We start from the raw sequence: 15256 nt of genomic DNA on the forward strand, positions 1-15256 counted from the left end.
TTTAGGGTTAGGACTAGTTTATGATATGTCATCTTTTAGAATGCAGTATAACAGCAGCAGTCAGGAACAGGTCAGTATAACAGCAGGGGTTATGAACAGGTCAGTTTAACAGCAGGGGTCAGGAACAGGTCAGGATAACAGCAGGGGTCAGGAAAAGGTCAGTATAACAGCTGGGGTCAGGAAGAGGTCAGTATAACAGCAGGGGTCAGGAACAGGTCAGTTTAACAGCTGGGGTCAGGAACAGGTCAGTATAACAGCTGGGGTCAGGAAGAGGTCAGTATAACAGCAAGGGTCAGGAACAGGTCAGTTTAACAGCTGGGTTCAGGAACAGGTCAGTATAACAGCAGAGGTCAGGATCAGGTCAGTATAACAGCTGGGGTCAGGAAGAGGACAGAATGACACAGAGTAGAGTAGAACAGCCCTGAAACAGAGACCCACACACACACACACACACACACACACACACACACACACACACACACACAAACACACACCAACTGATTAATGGGCTACTGAATGTATGTATTTGTTATCTTATTTGTTTGTCTTTTCCATATTATGTCTATTTATTACAAACTTCCCAGGAAAGGGCTGAAAATAGCCCATATTAATATATGTAGCCTTTGAAATAAGGTTCATGAAATCAATAACTTGCTAACATCAGATAACATTCATATATTAGCCATTTCTGAGACTCACTTAGATAATTCATTTGATGATACAGCAGTAGAAATACAAGGATATAACATCTATAGAAGAGACGGGAATGTTTATAGGGGAGGTGTTGCTCTCTATATTCAGAGCCATATCCCTGTAATGTTTATAGGGGAGGTGTTGCTCTCTATATTCAGAGCAATATCCCTGTAATGTGTATGGGGGAGGTGTTGTATATATTCAGAGTCATATCCCTGTAATGTTTATAGGGGAGGTGTTGTATATATTCAGAGTCATATCCCTGTAATGTTTATAGGGGAGGTGTTGCTCTCTATATTCAGAGTCATATCCCTGTAATGTTTATAGGGGAGGTGTTGCTCTCTATATTCAGAGCAATATCCCTGTAATGTGTATGGGGGAGGTGTTGTATATATTCAGAGTCATATCCCTGTAATGTTTATAGGGGAGGTGTTGTATATATTCAGAGTCATATCCCTGTAATGTTTATAGGGGAGGTGTTGCTCTCTATATTCAGAGTCATATCCCTGTAATGTTTATAGGGGAGGTGTTGTTGTATATATTCAGTCATATCCCTGTAATGTTTATAGGGGAGGTGTTACTGTATATATTCAGAGTCATATCCCTGTAATGTTTATAGGGGAGGTGTTGTTGTATATATTCAGTCATATCCCTGTAATGTTTATAGGGGAGGTGTTGTATATATTCAGAGCCATATCCCTGTAATGTTTATAGGGGAGGTGTTGTATATATTCAGAGTCATATCCCTGTAATGTTTATAGGGGAGGTGTTGCTGTATATATATTCAGAGCCATATCCCTGTAATGTTTATAGGGTAGGTGTTGTTGTATATATTCAGAGCCATATCCCTGTAATGTTTATAGGGGAGGTGTTGTATATATTCAGAGCCATATCCCTGTAATGTTTATAGGGGAGGTGTTGTATATATTCAGAGCCATATCCCTGTAATGTTTATAGGGGAGGTGTTGTATATATTCAGAGTCATATCCCTGTAATGTTTATAGGGGAGGTGTTGTTGTATATATTCAGAGCCATATCCCTGTAATGTTTATAGGGGAGGTGTTGTATATATTCAGAGTCATATCCCTGTAATGTTTATAGGGGAGGTGTTACTGTATATATTCAGAGTCATATCCCTGTAATGTTTATAGAGGAGGTGTTGTATATATTCAGAGTCATATCCCTGTAATGTTTATAGGGGAGGTGTTGTATATATTCAGAGTCATATCCCTGTAATGTTTATAGGGGAGGTGTTGTATATATTCAGAGTCATATCCCTGTAATGTTTATAGAGGAGGTGTTGCTGTATATATTCAGAGCCATATCCCTGTAATGTTTATAGGGGAGGTGTTGTATATATTCAGAGTCATATCCCTGTAATGTTTATAGGGGAGGTGTTGTATATATTCAGAGCCATATCCCTGTAATGTTTATAGGGGAGGTGGTGTTGTATATATTCAGAGTCATATCCCTGTAATGTTTATAGGGGAGGTGTTGTTGTATATATTCAGAGCCATATCCCTGTAATGTTTATAGGGGAGGTGTTGTATATATTCAGAGTCATATCCCTGTAATGTTTATAGGGGAGGTGTTGCTGTATATATTCAGAGTCATATCCCTGTAATGTTTATAGGGGAGGTGTTGTTGTATATATTCAGAGCCATATCCCTGTAATGTTTATAGGGGAGGTGTTGTATATATTCAGAGCCATATCCCTGTAATGTTTATAGGGGAGGTGTTGTATATATTCAGAGCCATATTCCCTGTAATGTTTATAGGGGAGGTGTTGTATATATTCAGAGCCATATCCCTGTAATGCTTATGGGGGAGGTGTTGTATATATTCAGAGCCATATCCCTGTAATGTTTATAGGGGAGGTGTTGTATATATTCAGAGCCATATCCCTGTAATGTTTATAGGGGAGGTGTTGTATATATTCAGAGTCATATCCCTGTAATGTTTATAGGGGAGGTGTTGTATATATTCAGAGTCATATCCCTGTAATGTTTATAGAGGAGGTGTTGCTGTATATATTCAGAGCCATATCCCTGTAATGTTTATAGGGGAGGTGTTGTATATATTCAGAGTCATATCCCTGTAATGTTTATAGGGGAGGTGGTGTTGTATATATTCAGAGTCATATCCCTGTAATGTTTATAGGGGAGGTGTTGTATATATTCAGAGCCATATCCCTGTAATGTTTATAGGGGAGGTGTTGTATATATTCAGAGCCATATCCCTGTAATGTTTATAGGGGAGGTGTTGTATATATTCAGAGTCATATCCCTGTAATGTTTATAGGGGAGGTGGTGTTGTATATATTCAGAGTCATATCCCTGTAATGTTTATAGGGGAGGTGTTGTTGTATATATTCAGAGCCATATCCCTGTAATGTTTATAGGGGAGGTGTTGTATATATTCAGAGTCATATCCCTGTAATGTTTATAGGGGAGGTGTTGCTGTATATATTCAGAGTCATATCCCTGTAATGTTTATAGGGGAGGTGTTGTTGTATATATTCAGAGCCATATCCCTGTAATGTTTATAGGGGAGGTGTTGTATATATTCAGAGCCATATCCCTGTAATGTTTATAGGGGAGGTGGTGTATATATTCAGAGCCATATTCCCTGTAATGTTTATAGGGGAGGTGTTGTATATATTCAGAGCCATATCCCTGTAATGCTTATGGGGGAGGTGTTGTATATATTCAGAGCCATATCCCTGTAATGTTTATAGGGGAGGTGTTGTATATATTCAGAGCCATATCCCTGTAATGTTTATAGGGGAGGTGTTGTATATATTCAGAGCCACATCCCTGTAATGTTTATAGGGGAGGTGTTGTATATATATTCAGTCATATCCCTGTAATGTTTATAGGGGAGGTGTTGTATATATTCAGAGCCACATCCCTGTGATGCTTAGAGAAGATATTAAGTGTTATTGAAGTGTTGTGGTTGCAGGTTCACTTGGCACATCTAAAGCCTTTTCTTTTGGGGTGTTGCTATAGGCCACCACGTGCTAACAGTCAGTATCTAAATAATATGTGTGAAATGCTTGATAGTGTATGTGATGTAAACAGAAAGGTCTACTTTCTTGGGAACCTGAAAATTGACTGGTTTTCATCAAGCTGTCCGCTCAAGAGGAAGCTTCTCACTGTAACCAGTGCCTGTAATCTGGTTCAGGTTATAAATCAACCTATCAGGGTGTTTACAAACACTACAGGAACAAGATCATCCACATGTGTCGATCACATTTTTACTAATACTGTAGAACTTCGTTCTAAAGCTGTATCCATTCCCATTGGATGCAGTGATCACAACAAAATAGTATAAAATAGTATAAGAGATCATACAAAAGATTTAACTGTGACTCTTATGCTCTGACGCTCGTCAGATGTGGCAGGGCTTGAAAACTATTACAGACTACAAAGGGAGATCTAGACGCGAGCTGCCCAGTGACGAGAGCCTACCAGAAGACCTAAATGCCTTTTATGCTCGCTTCGAGGCAAGCAACACTGAAGCATACACGAGAGCGCCAGCTGTTCTGGACGACTGTGTGATAACGCTCTCGGTAGCCAATGTGAGCAAGACCTTTAAACAGGTAAACATCCACAAAGCTGCAGGGCCAGATGGATTACCAGGACGTGTACTGCGAGCATGCGCAGACCAACTGGCAAGTGTCTTCACTGACATTTTCAATGTCTCCCTGACCGAGTCTGTAATACCCACATGTTTCAAGCAGACTACCATAATCCCTGTGCCCAATGAAGTGAAGGTAACCTGTCTAAATAATTACCGCCCCATAGCACTCCCGTCAGTAGCCATGAAGTGTTTTGAAAGGCTGGTCATGGCGCATATCAACAGCATCCTCCCGGATACACCAGAACCACTCCAATTGGCATATTTTTTACTTTAGTTTATTTGGTAAATATTTTCTTAATTCTTCTTGAACTGCACTGTTGGTTAAGGGCTTGTAGTAAGCATTGTATTTGGCGCCGTTACGGTTTTCTTCCGTCGAAGGAGAGGAGGACCAAAATGCAGCATGGTTATTTCGATTCATGTTTAATATAGGATAAACATGAACAATACAAAAACAATAAACATGAAAACCTAAACAGCCTATTTTTTTTATTTTTTTTATAATTTATTACATTCAATACCATTCATTCTTTACAACTCATAATTTTCATTCATACTCCAATAATGATATTTTAATTTAACTAAAAAATAAAAAAAATAAAAAAACCTCAGGGGAGCATCTTCCCTCCCCATCATCCTACAAACTACCTTTCCCTATCTCCCCGTCCCTAATCTATCCCCTTACAAATCTAAATGACACCCAGCCCTAAACACCCCTTCCACCTCTCCCGGGCAGCATGCTTCCCCCACTTCCTCTCCTCCCTCTTCATCCTCCCCCTCAAATCTCCTTCCACCCTCCTCACTATCCCTTCTACCCCCCAATCTATCCCTGTCTTCACCATGTTCTGCCTGGCTTCCCACAGCCCCCGTTTAAAGAGACTCATGAGAGGCCAGAGCAGAAACCTGTCCCTATCCGTCCCTCTCGCTCTCCCTACACCTCTCTCTAACCTGGCCCACATAAATGCAAAATCCCCTCTTACCAAACCTAACAACACCCGTGCCCTAGCCCATACTACTCCGGCAAAGGCACAGTCCCAAAAGACAAGGCGCACAGTCTCCTCCCTGCCACAAGAGGATCTTGAACAGGTGGGGGATTGCGCCAAACTATGCCGGTACATGATGGAACGTACCGGCAAGCACTTGTGGAGGCTCAACCAATTCAGGTCCTTGAGCCTGTTGTCCAGGCCCCGCGCCTGCACTCCCTCCCAGACCACTGATGAGATGCCCACTACGGACTCCCTGCCTGTCTGACCTCCTCGTACAGGTGCCTGTGATCTAAACCTCATCGGGCAACTTCAACCTCAGGGTGCGCACGCAGCCACTTGGCAGCATGGCCAAAGTGCCACGGCAGCTGTTCCGCCCGAGGACCCGTGTTAGACCACACCATTACGCTTCTCGCCTGATACAAGAAGAACTCCCGCAGGAGGTAACCGGACGGGTGTATCACTGGATGAGCAAGCTCCGTTAACAAGAAAGAAACCAAAAATTGCGTCCAGCTTGAGGGGGAGATGTGGTACCCCCCTACCTCCCTCCCCGATGGGACAGAGCATGCGTGCCCTGGCGACCCACTCGTACCTGCCACCCCACATGAACTGAAAGACAAGCCTCACTAGAGACCTCCTCAGACAAGCCGGCAATGGGTAGATGTACGCCAAATACAAAAGAGACGGCAACACATCCACCTTTAGGACCAGGACCTTGCCCATAAAAGACAAATACCTAGCCTTCCACATCGCTAGCTTCCTCTGTACCACTGCGATACCCATGTTCCAGTTTAGCGTCGCTGAGCCGGAGGTCTCAAAATGGACCCCGAGAATCCTCAGGGCCCCCTCACAGAGAGATAACCCCCCCGGGCACATCCGTTCTACCGCGCCATCTTCTGAAAAACTTAACGGAAGACTTTGCATGGTTCAGAACCGCTCCCGACGCTCAGGTGAAATCCCCAATGATGGCAAGGGACCTTGTCAGGCACGAGTCCTTGCACAGCAGCAAGGAACTGTCGTCGGCATACTGCGTCATCTTAACACGCAGCCCACCACTTCCAGGGATCAACAAGCCTTCCACCCCTGTGTCTGCCCTAATGGCAGCCCCCAGAGGCTCCATATACAGAATGAAGAGCAGAGCCAAGAGTGGGCACCCCTGCCTGACCCCAGACGAGAGGTCAAAAATGTCACCCAAATGACTATTTACACTAACTCGGCACCCCGCTCCAACATATAATGTATGAATCCATCCTATGAACTTCTCCCAAATCCTAATCGACCTAACACTCTGAATAGAAAATATCTATTCACGCGATCAAAGGCTTTCGCCTGATCTAGCGCTGCTACCATTAAAGGCAGGCCTCTATCTTCAACCCAAGCGATGGAGTCCCTGATTAACTATAGGTTCTATCTAATAGAGCGGCCCTCTACCCCGCACGTCTGATCCTCATGGACGACGTAGGGAAGGGCTGTGCGCAACCGGTCTGCTAAAACCTTTGGAAGTAGCTTGTAATCTACGCACAGCATGGTCAACGGCCGCCAGTTGCCAAGGTTTGTTACTTCCCCCTTCTTATATAAAAGTGACAGCACACCAACAGCCATTGATCCCCCCGGGACCCCCGTCTCAAGGATGGCCTTCAAGACTTCGAGGACCATTGGTCCAAGTATACCCCAAAACTTGAGATAAAACTCAGCCGGCAGCCCATCCATCCCAGGCACCTTCCCTTTTCCCATCCTCCTAAGAGCGCTCTCAACCTCTTCTAGTGAGATCTGGGCCTCCATCACTTCTCTAATGTCCTCCGGCAAACGCCTGGACAAGTGTTCTAAAAACACAATTCCCTGCTCTACATCTATTTCCCTTTCCTTAAATAAACCTTGAAAATTATCAGTTGTCACCCTGACCATTTCCTCTGGTTTTCTAACTATACTACCATTTTCTTCCCTAACGCCATGCATTACCTTCCTACTCTGTCTGGTCCTAACCGACTTAAAGAACATAGCAGAACAAGTCTCATTGTGTTCTAGAAAGCCACTATGCGCACGCTCCAGGAAAGCTCGAGCCTTCCACTCCTGCAACTCCCTGAGCTGCGCCTTTAGGGTTGCGGATCTCTCCCAGTCAAACGACCCGCTGAGGTTGCCTGCCTCGTACTCGAGTTCAATTAACCTTTGGATACGATCCACCTCCCTCCTCTCCATCCACCTCCCTCCTCTCCTCCCTTTTTTTCCTCTTGCAATACCCTATTATAAAAGCCCTAATCCTCACCTTAACTAATTCCCACCACTCTAACACCCCCTCACACATGGACCTGAGGCCTTCAAGCCTCAAAAAGAAACCAAAACAAACGTCAACAAAAGCCTGCTCCTCCAGCACATCCCGATCTAACTTCCAGTACCCCCTACCAAAGAGAGACTGGCGACCCCACCTGCAGGAGCACCCCGTCGTGATCCGAAAAGAAAACAGGCAACAGCCGCCCAGACAACTTACCCAAAGACCTGGGTACAAAAATATAGTCGAGCCTCCTGGAGTTGCGCCATGTAGGACCGGCCATTTTCGGAGTAGTGTGCATGCCACCATCAACCAGACCATGGCAAGCCATTAGCCCAGTGATGGCGCCTGCACTGCTATCCCCCCCTATTCCTAAATCTCTATTAAAATCCCCCCCTATCACTAATTTCCTATTTGTGACACACAGGGGCTCCAGACAGTCCATCATCTCCCTCCTGTCTGCCACCACCTGTGGCCCATACACCACCACTAATCTAAATTTACAATCCCGTATCGTGACATCCACCCCCATAACCCTCCCCTGCATCACCACAAAAGAACCCTCCACTTTTACCTCCCTGTGCCCACACAAAATCCCTACCCCCGATGAGTGCACCCCCCCAATACCCCAAACCGACTCCCCCGACTCCTTCTTAAACCTACTAACATCCCCTCCATCCCTCAGGTGAACCTCCTGTAAAAAAAAAAATCAAACCCCAAATAACTAAATTACCGCCCTCCTCTTAACAAAATCCCTTAAACCCCTTACATTTAAACTAACAAAAGTCAAATTAGACCCCATGAAAGAATAAAATAAAAACATGTAATACACTCAAATACTAAACCCAGACAGAAAAAAACAAAAACAGGAGACTCACCCGATGCTCCCCTGCTCTATATCTACCGGTGATAACACCATCCGTACTCCCGACGTCCCCCCCTCTTCCTCCATCTCACCAACCCAGGATGCAGGAATAGTGTTTGGCTCCAGGGTGCCCTGGTTTGGAAAAAAATAGGGGAGGCTAAGTCCCCAAACAAAAAACTCCCCACCTCCTCCTGTACCCAGTCCTGAGTCTTGTTAGGTGTGTCCCCACCCAACAGAAGTTGAGGGCCTGGGGAAACCAGCAGCAACCCAGAGGTTTCTCCCACCCCCATCGCTCTCTTGGCCATCCCCTCCCTCTCACTGTCGGACAATCGCACCCTCCTCTTCATTCTCTTCTTTGGTGATGGCAGCAGTGGAGAGATACCACCCTCCCCCCCGCCAGCTCCTCCACCATACCCCTCATCTCTTCCACCAGGGCACTTTCCCCCCACTCCACTTGCTCTTCCACCGTCTCCTTCTCCACCACCCCTCCCTCGCTTTCTTCTCTCTCATGCTCCTCCACTCAATTGCCTTCTTCCGCCGCTTTTCCTGGTTCTCCTACTCCCGTGCCTTCCGTTTCCTTCTCTCTTCCATCCCCCGCTCCTGCTCCCCCCCCCCCCCCCCCAGCCACAGACGCGTATGACCTCTGACGAGCCGGGCACCCCCGCCACAGGTGTGCTGACGAGCCACACCCGTGGCACGCCTTAGGCTCGTCACAATCCTTCGCCTCGTGCTCCCCAGATCCACAAAATCTGCATTTTCTTGCGCTGCACGAGGCGAAGATGTGGCCATAGGCCATACAGCGCCTGCAAAATGGAGGCTGACGTGCATAAAACAACATCCCCCTGTCAGCCCCCAGGGAGAACATAGCAGGAGGATGGAGGTTGCCACCATGACCCTTTGGGTCCTCCCTGAGGAGGGCCTGGAAGCCTCTCCTCCCATTCCAAAACCCAAGGGAGTCTTTGAGGTGCCTTGTTGAGGAGACATTATCCATGTATCTCCCCAGAAAGGCCCTCACCTCTTCGTCCTTAACGTATTTGTTATAAATGTTGACAGCTACAACCCTAAAGTTGTTCCTCGCCAGGCTTGTTATTTCATAGTGGCACATCGGCCTCTCACCTCCCACTGCTCTTGCCCTTCTCAGGATATCATCATGTTTCTCCTCTGTATTTAGTGCCACGTCGTATGCTCCCTCCAACGAGTTGCCTTGGAAGCAAAACACGTCCTTCACCGACAGCTTTAGAATCCCCATCAATATTATCCTTCCAAAAGTTTCCCGTCCTAAAGGCTCCAACTCCTTTTCCTTCCAAGCAAACCGAACCGTGTTGGCCAGCCCAATCCCAGGGACCGACCGACAAAACAAGAAGAAGAAGAAGAAGAAGAAGAAGAAGAAGAAGAAAAAAAAAAGTGACTGAGCCTATACTGGTGCAAACTAACACAGAGACAGGAACAATCACCCACGAAACACTCAAAGAATATGGCTGCCTAAATATGGTTCCCAATCAGAGACAACGATAAACACCTGCCTCTGATTGAGAACCACTTCAGACAACCATAGACTTTTCTAGACAACCCCACTATACCACAACCCCAATACCTACAAAAACCCCCAGACAAAACACAACACATATTAAACCCATGTCACACCCTGGCCTGACCAAAATAATAAAGAAAACACAAAATACTAAGACCAGGGCGTGACAGGCGCATGTGACAAATAAAACAGGTGTAGACCTTACCGTGAAATGCTGAATACAAGCCCTTAACCAACAGGTGGAGACCTCACTGTGAAATGCTGAATACAAGCCCTTAACCTTACCGTGAAATGCTGAATACAAGCCCTTAACCTTACCGTGAAATGCTGAATACAAGCCTAACCAACAGGTGGAGACCTTACCGTGAAATAGATGGTGGTGTAGATGAGGCTGGGTCTAGTCATGTTATGGATGAGGCTGGGTCTAGTCATGTTATAGATGAGGCTGGGTCTAGTCATGTTATAGATGAGGCTGGGTCTATTCATGTCTAGTCATGTTATAGATGAGACTGGGTCTAGTCATGTTATAGATGAGACTGGGTCTAGTCATGTTATAGATGAGGCTGGGTCTAGTCATGTTATAGATGAGGCTGGGTCTAGTCATGTTATGGATGAGACTGGGTCTAGTCATGTTATAGATGAGACTGGGTCTAGTCATGTTATGGATGAGACTGGGTCTAGTCATTTTATGGATGAGGCTGGGTCTAGTCATGTTATAGATGAGGCTGGGTCTATTCATGTCTAGTCATGTTATAGATGAGGCTGGGTCTAGTCATGTTATGGATGAGACTGGGTCTAGTCATGTTATGGATGAGGCTGGGTCTAGTCATGTTATAGATGAGGCTGGGTCTATTCATGTCTAGTCATGTTATAGATGAGGCTGGGTCTAGTCATGTTATGGATGAGGCTGGGTCTAGTCATGTTATAGATGAGGCTGGGTCTAGTCATGTTATGGATGAGGCTGGGTCTAGTCATGTTATGGATGAGGCTGGGTCTAGTCATGTTATAGATGAGGCTGGGTCTAGTCATGTTATGGATGAGGCTGGGTCTAGTCATGTCTAGTCATGTTATAGATGAGGCTGAGTCTAGTCAGGCTATAGATGAGGCTGGGTCTAGTCATGTTATAGATGAGGCTGAGTCTAGTCATGTTATAGATGAGGCTGAGTCTAGTCATGTTATAGATGAGACTGGGTCTAGTCATGTTATAGATGAGGCTGAGTCTAGTCATGTTATAGATGAGGCTGGGTCTAGTCATGTTGTAGATGAGGCTGGGTCTAGTGAGGCTCATGTTATAGATTAGGCTCATGTTATAGATGAGACTGGGTCTAGTCTTGTTATAGATGAGGCTGAGTCTAGTCATGTTATAGATGAGGCTGAGTCTAGTCAGGCTATAGATGAGGCTGGGTCTAGTCATGTTATAGATGAGACTGGGTCTAGTCATGTTATAGATGAGACTGGGTCTAGTCATGTTATAGATGAGACTGGGTCTAGTCATGTTATGGATGAGGCTGGGTCTAGTCATGTTATAGATGAGGCTGGGTCTTTTTTTTTTTTTTTTTTTATTTCACCTTTATTTAACCAGGTAGGCTAGTTGAGAACAAGTTCTCATTTGCAACTGCGACCTGGCCAAGATAAGGCATAGCAGTGTGAACAGACAACACAGAGTTACACATGGAGTAAACAATTAACAAGTCAATAACACAGTAGAAAAAAGGGGAGTCTATTTATACATTGTGTGCAAAAGGCATGAGAAGGTAGGCAAATAATTACAATTATGCAGATTAACACTGGAGTGATAAATGATCAGAAGGTTATGTACAGGTAGAGATATTGGTGTGCAAAAGAGCAGAAAAATAAATAAATAAAAACAGTATGGGGATGAGGTAGGTGAAAATGGGTGGGCTATTTACCAATAGACTATGTACAGCTGCAGCGATCGGTTAGCTGCTCAGATAGCAGATGTTTGAAGTTGGTGAGGGAGATAAAAGTCTCCAACTTCAGCGATTTTTGCAATTCGTTCCAATCACAGGCAGCAGAGAACTGGAACGAAAGGCGGCCAAATGAGGTGTTGGCTTTAGGGATGATCAGTGAGATACACCTGCTGGAGCGCGTGCTACGGATGGGTGTTGCCATCGTAACCAGTGAACTGAGATAAGGCGGAGCTTTACCTAGCATGGACTTGTAGATGACCTGGAGCCAGTGGGTCTGGCGACGAATATGTAGCGAGGGCCAGCCGACTAGAGCATACAAGTCGCAGTGGTGGGTGGTATAAGGTGCTTTAGTGACAAAACGGATGGCACTGTGATAAACTGCATCCAGTTTGCTGAGTAGAGTGTTGGAAGCAATTTTGTAGATGACATCGCCGAAGTCGAGGATCGGTAGGATAGTCAGTTTTACTAGGGTAAGTTTGGCGGCGTGAGTGAAGGAGGCTTTGTTGCGGAATAGAAAGCCGACTCTTGATTTGATTTTCGATTGGAGATGTTTGATATGGGTCTGGAAGGAGAGTTTAGAGTCTAGCCAGACACCTAGGTACTTATAGATGTCCACATATTCAAGGTCGGAACCATCCAGGGTGGTGATGCTGGTCAGGCGTGCGGGTGCAGGCAGCGAACGGTTGAAAAGCATGCATTTGGTTTTACTAGCGTTTAAGAGCAGTTGGAGGCCACGGAAGGAGTGCTGTATGGCATTGAAGCTCGTTTGGAGGTTAGATAGCACAGTGTCCAAGGACGGGCCGGAAGTATATAGAATGGTGTCGTCTGCGTAGAGGTGGATCAGGGAATCGCCCGCAGCATGAGAAACATCATTGACTAGACCCAGCCTCTAGTCTAGTCATGTTATAGATGAGGCTGGGTCTAGTCATGTTATGGATGAGGCTGGGTCTAGTCATGTTATGGATGAGGCTGGGTCTAGTCATGTCTAGTCATGTTATAGATGAGGCTGGGTCTAGTCATGTTATAGATGAGGCTGAGTCTAGTCAGGCTATAGATGGTGGTGTAGATGAGGCTGGGTCTAGTTGTTATGGGTGGTGGTGTAGATGAGGCCGGGTCTAGTCAGGTCCTCTGCGGGATTGGGAGAGAGTAGCAGCACCGTAAAAGGGGGTTGGGCAATGCAAATAGTCTGGGTAGCCATTTGATTAGACATTCAGGAGCCTTATGGCTTGGGGTTAGAAGCTGTTTAGAAGTGTCTTGGACCTAGACTTGGCGCTCCGGTATTGCTTGCCGTGCGGTAGCAGAGAGAACAGTCTATGACTTGGGTGACTGGAGTCTTTGACAATTTTTTGGGCTTTCATCTGACACCGCCTAGTATATAGGTCCTGGATGGCAGGAAGCTTGGTCCCAGTGAAGTACGCACTGTCCTCTGTAGCACCTTACGGTCAGAAGCCAAGCAGTTGCCATACCAGGTGGTGATGCAACCGGTCAGGATTCAGGATGCTCTTGATGGTGCAGCTGTAGAATGTTTTGAGGATCTGGGGACCCATGTCAAATCTTCTGAGGGGGAAAAGGTTGTGTTGTGCCCTCTTCATGACTGTGTTGGTGTGTTTGGACCATTATAGTTTATTGATGATGTGGACACCAAGGAACTTGATGCACTCGACCTGCTCAACTACAGCCCCATCAATGTTATTGGGGGCCTGTTGGGCCCGCATTTTCCTGCAGTCCACGATCAGCTCCTTTGTCTTGCTCACATTGAGGGAAAGGTTGTTGTCCTGGCACCACACAGCCAGGTCTTTGACCTCCTCCATATAGGTTGTCTCATCGTTGTCGGTGTTGGGAGTCGTGTTTGGCCACGCAGTTGTGGGTAAACAGGGAGTACAGGAGGGGACTAAGCACGCACCTCTGAGGGGCCCCAGTGTTGAGGATCAGCATGGCAGATGTGTTGTTGCCTACCCTCACCACGTGGGGACAGCCCGTCAAGAAGTCCAGGATCCAGTTGCAAAGGGAGGTGTTTAGTCCCAGGGTCCTTAGCTTAGTGATGAGCTTTGAGGGCACTATGGTGTTGAACGCTGAGCTGTAGTTAACCTCTCTAGGGTACGTGGGACGGTAGCGTCCCACCTGTCAACAGCCAGTGAAACTGCAGGGCGCCAAATTCAAAACAACAGAAATCCCATAATTAAAATTCCTAAAACATACAAGTATTTAACACCATTTTAAAGATATACTTGTTGTAAATCCAGCCACAGTGTCTGATTTCAAAAAGGCTTTACGACGAAAGCAAACCAAACAAGTATGTTAGGTCAGAGCCAAGTCACAGAAAAACACAGCCATTTTTCCATCCAAAGAGAGGAGTCACAAAAATCTGAAATATAGCTGCTGGCAGACCTATGACTCATTCCCCTCTCATTCGGCCCCACTTCACAGTAGAAGCATCAAAACAGTTTCTAAAGACTGTTGACATCTAGTGGAAGCCTTAGGAAGTGTAACATGACCCCATAGACACTGTGTATTCGAAGAGTTGAAAAACTACAAACCTCAGATTTCCCACCTCCTGGTTTTTGCCTGCCATATGAGTTCTGTTATACTCACAGACATCATTCAAACAGTTTTAGAAACTTGAGTATTTTCTATCCAAATCGACTAATTATATGCATATTCTAGCTTTTATGGCAGAGTAGCAGGAAGTTTCATTTGGGCACGCTTTTCATCCAAAATTCCCAATGCTGCCCCTTACCCTAGAGAAGTTAATGAACAGCATTCTCACATAGGTGTTCCTTTTGTCCAGGTGGTAAAGGGCAGTTTGGAGTGCGATTGAGATTGTGTCATCTGTGGATCTGTTGGGGCGGTAAGCAAATTGGAGTGGGTGTTTCTGGCATGATGGTGTTGTGAGCCATGACCAGCCTTTCAAAGTACTTCATGGCTACAGATGTGAGTGCTACGGGGTGGCAATCATTTAGGAAAGTTACCTTTCTTGGGCACAGGGACTATGGTGGTCTGTTTGAAACATGTAGGTATTACAGACTCGGCCAGGGAGAAGCTGAAAATGTCAGTGAAGAAACTTGCCTCTTCCTCTGTGCATGCTTTGAGTGCACGTCCTTGTAATCCGTCTGACTCTGTGGCTTTGTGAATGTTGACCTGTTTAAACGACTTTCCCACATTGGCTACGGAGAGCCTGATCACACAGTCATCCAGAACAGCTGATGCTCTCATGCATGCTTCAGTGTTGCTTGCCTCGAAGCGAGCATAAAAGGCATTTAGCTCGTCTGGTGGGCTCCTTTCTAGTCCGAAATAGTTTTCAAGCCCTGCCACATCCGACGAGCATCAGAGCCGGTGTAGTAAGATTCA

The 15256-nt window shown here is 45.7% G+C and overlaps 1 protein-coding gene across 1 annotated transcript in view; it reads right to left on the reverse strand.

Annotated features, from left to right (window-relative positions):
• Positions 1–15256, reverse strand: part of LOC110514564 (GDNF family receptor alpha-4-like) — a 155698-nt gene that overhangs the window by 121300 nt on the left and 19142 nt on the right. The window lies entirely within an intron of this gene.

Source organism: Oncorhynchus mykiss, chromosome 19 (genome assembly GCF_013265735.2).
Source record: "Oncorhynchus mykiss isolate Arlee chromosome 19, USDA_OmykA_1.1, whole genome shotgun sequence".
NCBI lineage: Eukaryota > Metazoa > Chordata > Actinopteri > Salmoniformes > Salmonidae > Oncorhynchus > Oncorhynchus mykiss.